A 5278-nucleotide genomic window follows, 5' to 3' on the forward strand; every position below is an offset into this window, starting at 1 on the left:
AAACGTAGAAGAGCACGCATGCAGTAATAAAAGTGGAAAAATATTTATGAGTTTTTATAAGAAAATGAGAATTGATACTTACCCACTATCCGCTCTTGAAAGAAAGATTTTTTATTCTTCTTCGTGTAAAATTTCCAGGGCCGTTTGAATCCACTATCACACTACAAGCAGACATTCCAACTCCGAGCTAATTCGAGTTAAAGCTAAAGTTACAGTGACATCTTGTCTAAAACCCTTGTTCTGTCATTATGCTGTAGCACATTTGGCTAGAAATTTTACGAGTGATTATTCACTCCTTTAATTAATGTAAATTTCATGTCGTTTATGACCATGTAAATATCTTGATGTCACTTCTCCCTACCTCCGTAATGAGTACAAACATAATTTCATCTTGGCCACCTACAGTTAGCTGGGGTCCAGTTAAATGTCAAAGTTTTAAAATTCCTCCTTAGCAGGGTACATTTCCTCTAAATCATGTAATAACGAGAGCCTATCTGCTGGAGGCAATAAAACAGTGTGTGCCCTCTGCTATTACTCGTGAGCACGAAAGGGCTTTATTATCACACAGAAGCACCTGACCTATGTCCACAGAAAACTGAAAGGTGATGTTGTTTTTTGCTGTAGGAGATACACACACACATATAATATATGATATATGATACATAATATATGTAATATATAATATCCCAAGCCGCTAGACTTCTTGATATTTTATTACATATATGGTTACATTCTGGACGAAGGTGTTTGGATCACGTACTGTTACGATGAAACGGGTCCGTAATCCACGTCAGTGAGAAAACAGGATGGGAAATAGAACATCCTTCAACGCATCGAGGATGTGCAAAAATTAGCATCAGTACCTGTCGATGGTTTTCAATGAGGGGTGCAGTTTATTTATCTTTCTGGTGAACATCTTCTTACATCCTTACATTCATTCACATCTTAAAAAGATGTTTAAGATAATGCTATATAGTTGCCTTTCAAGGCCACGTTTTCATCAGACTAAAGTGGAAAACCATGAAGATGTCATTCTTTCCTGTTCTCAGTAATAGGAAGAAAAGCTTCTTAATACACATCAGTTACATGGCTGAAACTTACTTCCACCTTATGGTCTAGTCATCATATTATCGTGTTTGTATCATTAACTTTCACATACATCTGAGATAATAGATAATAGCTATTCAGAACGATGACATATATCATGAAGTTATGGACCTCATCTATGGCCACCTCAAGATAGATAAGCCACATCTGCTACACATCAAAAGTGTTGTGCTTTTAACTACAGTAATTTGTCTCCACGTCACTTAGGTGCTGTTTCACAATGTTTTGAGGTGTAAAGAGGGTGGACGATGGTAATGAGAACATTTTGGGTCACATGGAAGATCCCGCATTCAAGTCTGTTATGAATGTTAATTCAAACACCAGGATTTAGAGCAACTTAAAACTCCTTTGTTTCCTGGTGGTAAAGCACAACATACTCACAGACTGACTTGAGACCTAGAGGCTACTGATCTGTTGATTCACTTTAATACCCTCTTCTGTATACTAATAATTAATTTTAAAGTATAGCTGATTTTAAGAAAAATTCCAGAATTGTATTTATAATATAAAAAAAGAAACCAGAAACTGTACACAGCACAAAAATCCATGGTTAGACGATAACTATGAATTTTTCCAATTTCAGTTCAAGCTTATAAATCACAGAACATTAAATGGCAGAGCAAAAAAGTTTCTCCTTAGACAGAGAAATAAATCGTCAGTGTTGTTCCAGGCGTGATAAAGCTTCAGTGACTGGGGATGTTGCTGTCCGATCAGATATTTATGCTGAGAAAAACAAGAGGCAGCGAATGAACAATCAACGTCTAAGGGAACTGTGATCATCAGAGAAAGAAGCAATTTCTTTGGACATATTAACAGTTTCTATTCTGAGGATGTCACTTCTTGCGAAAGAAGATATTCTATGCACATTTGATAGATAATGAAATTATTACGACGGTACAATGAGGCTTCTCAGTGGGTGCTATAGACTAAATGTTTGTCCGAGTTCTTCGTAATTCGCAAAAGAATACTGTGAGAGTCTGCACTTCAGATGAACAGTTCGCTTCAAAACACCAATGAATGAGTTTGCCTAAAGGTTTTCAGGTTGGAACACAAACTTCCGCAAGCCGCCATCTGGGGATCATAAATAACACTTGGAAAAACAAGAAACCCAAACACAAGAACAAAAGAATTATTAACAGGGCAGCTCTCTCTTGGGTGCTAAGCAATATTTAACAGTGAAGGAGGGTCTCTCCTTCATTCTACTGCATTTTTAAAAAATCTCTTGGCTATTAATTTTTACTCACATTATCTCATTTCTCACTTTTTATATGTGGACATTCCCCTGCCAAATCACCATCACCATCATCATCATCACCGTCATCATCACCACCATCGTCATCACCATCATCACCACCATCATCATCATCACCATCATCACCACCATCATCATCACCATCATCATCACCATCATCACCATCACCGTCATCACCTCTATCTTCATCATCACCTATACCACCACCGCCATTACCGTAATCATCGTTATGATAATAGTCTTTTTTCAAACAATTAATCAGCACTTTCACTTCCAAATGAGAAGAAAATAAGAGTCTTTAGAGAGACAAAACCAGGTTTTTCTTCCACTATATTTAAAAGGCCATATCATAAAGGATGCATAGACTCTTTTTTTTTTTTTTTTTTTAGGTGAGGCAACCCTTGGTTGACCTCACAGATTGCAAGGACGTTGTCAGCTTACAATCTCTTATTTTTTTTTTTATTTTTATTTTTTATGCCTATAGCACCTGGTCTTCCTAAGTGGTCTCCCATCCAAGTCCTAACCAAGCCTAACCCTGCTTAGCTTCTGAGATCAGACGGGATCAGGCTTGTTCAGAGTGGCATGGCCGTAGACTGCATAGACTCTTTATAGAAATATTTTTAGGAATAATTGTAGAATCTAGACATGTCCATTGTATAGTTCCATGAGTAGGAGACTTGGCCCCTGGTTCAGGAAGGCTAGCACCCTGATGGAGAAGATTCAAGTGTTTTATAGTGGGCAATCCAAGTATTCTTCGCCTTTACCTCTCCTTCTGCTACTGCTCTGTTATAGGAACTTTGTGTCAGCTTTTTGGTAAACTCGAAATGCAGCAGCGTGGTACCTGTGGAGACCTGGCCTTTGAGAAGGCCCTGCTTTGTGCCTTGTTCCTGTGTTCAGTGACACAGTAAGAGTACAAGTCAGTCTTTACGACATATCGTGAGAATTCAACAAGGTACACTCATCCCTGGAGCCTTTTCAAATGGACCTCCAAGTAGATCTTAACGCCTGATGATTTCAGAATGCAGTTTGGTTAGAACTGGGAAAAGTTTATCAGAAATTACGGACCGTAAGCATAGACTACCCAAACACTGTCTAAAATACTAAAGCCCCCTCTGAAATGCTTTGTGCTCATTTTGCTGGTCATCGGGGCTCAAGTTCCAATCCTCTTTGATTAAAAAACAATCCCGATCCCACCTCCACTCCTTATATAAACAAAATAATGTTGGCATTCTAATTTTTTTGCACCTGCAAAGTAAGGTCCAGGGGCCAGATCCAGCTCACCACCTGTTTTTATAAATAAAGTTTTATTGAAACACGACCATACCCACGTGTTTGCACATTATCTATGGCTGCCTTCTCACGACAACAGTTTCTTCATAAAGCCAAACATATTTACTATCTAACCACGAAAAATAAAAAGATTGACAGTTTCTATCTAGATAAAAGACAGTTGCAGTGTTTTGCCTTCCCCAAGGTTTGTCAAACGCTAGAATCCAAAATGGTGGTACTAATTCGGTCGAATAGAATTTGGGCTTTGAGGGACAAAAGCTTGAGAAATAGCCACACAGGCTCTTGTAATGAATAAATGAATGTATTATTCGATGACTTTTTGAACTCAGAATTTCAGAGGCAATGTGGAAAAAAGGAAGAATTGGTCTAAAACACAACACAGTGTCACAAAGACCCATGCCACCTCAGGATTAACACAACATTTAAATTAATGTAACCGGAACTAGTTCAGATCGATCACGTTGACATCGGTTCCAGCTGTTTTTTTATTTTTACTGAGTTTATCATTATCTAGAATCACATACAGCTGGATCCAATCAAGTGAAGCGTTACCGTCAAGCTATTCTCTAAAATATTATAAAAATCAAGAAAAGTGTATGAGATAACCTTGACATTAGTCTTCAAGACTTTACCATTAGAAAGAGATTTTCTCCCAAACCCTCCCAAGTCACTTCACTAACCCCTTAGCTGGTATTTTTATTCTGTAAATGTTCTCAAATCTTTTGATCCTCAAACTGATCATGGTTTACTTACATGAATATATTAGTTTACATTACTTTAAGCCTTAAAATCACTTATTTGGCTACATTTCATATGATTTCCCTTAGCGATAGTGTTTAGATTCTGTTGTATGGGTTTTAATTCTATAGTGTATACGTTTGGCCTCTTTTTTATTATAATAATCCCTAAAGTTAATCTCAATTTACTCACAAAATAGGGTTGTCTGCATTTTTAATTCCGTAAGTGTAACATTACAGCTTGACTTATTTCACTGGGAATTTATTCTAGTATAATAACTATCCTTTACTTATTTCTAGTAACATTTGCTGGGAACTTTGTGTTCTCATGAGTATTTTATATTTTATATTGAATGCTAATGCTATTGATTCAAATATCTTAATTCTTTTAGATATTTTCATATAAATGTACAGCAGTGTTTCTCTCTGTAAAACCTGACAAATGCCTTACCTAAGTTATAGGTCATGGTGTAAGCAATTCAGAGAGCTCTTATAAGTAGTAATTAATTGGGTAATTAATTTGAATTATATTCAGAAATACAGGAACAGGGAATTTATGTTTAAAGAAAGGTAACGAGTATACGATATTACCAAATAAATAATTCTAAGTAAAGCTGATTTCAATCCAGCTGCCAACAAGTTTATATAACTCATGCACATAACTTTAAAATATCTATCATACGTGTTCTTAAACTTTAAGGAACAATATGCACACTGCATCTTAAGGTTCAGAACTTAATCATCTTCCATATCTCCATGATTATTCCTTAACTAAGAGTTGATGGCCTTTTATAAAAAATGCCCGAAGGCACATACATAAAATATGTACACAGTCATGAGCTGCAGATAGAGAACTGATTTATAGTTTAATGGGAAACATAAAATCTAAGAT

The 5278-nt window shown here is 36.4% G+C and overlaps 1 pseudogene; it reads right to left on the reverse strand.

Annotated features, from left to right (window-relative positions):
* Positions 1-2834: 2834 nt before the first annotated feature.
* Positions 2835-2953, reverse strand: LOC111730466 (annotated as a pseudogene).
* Between the last annotated feature and the right edge of the window lie 2325 nt (positions 2954-5278).

The sequence above is a fragment of the Pteropus vampyrus genome, unplaced genomic scaffold (genome assembly GCF_000151845.1).
Source record: "Pteropus vampyrus isolate Shadow unplaced genomic scaffold, Pvam_2.0 Scaffold315, whole genome shotgun sequence".
Taxonomy (NCBI): Eukaryota; Metazoa; Chordata; class Mammalia; order Chiroptera; family Pteropodidae; genus Pteropus; species Pteropus vampyrus.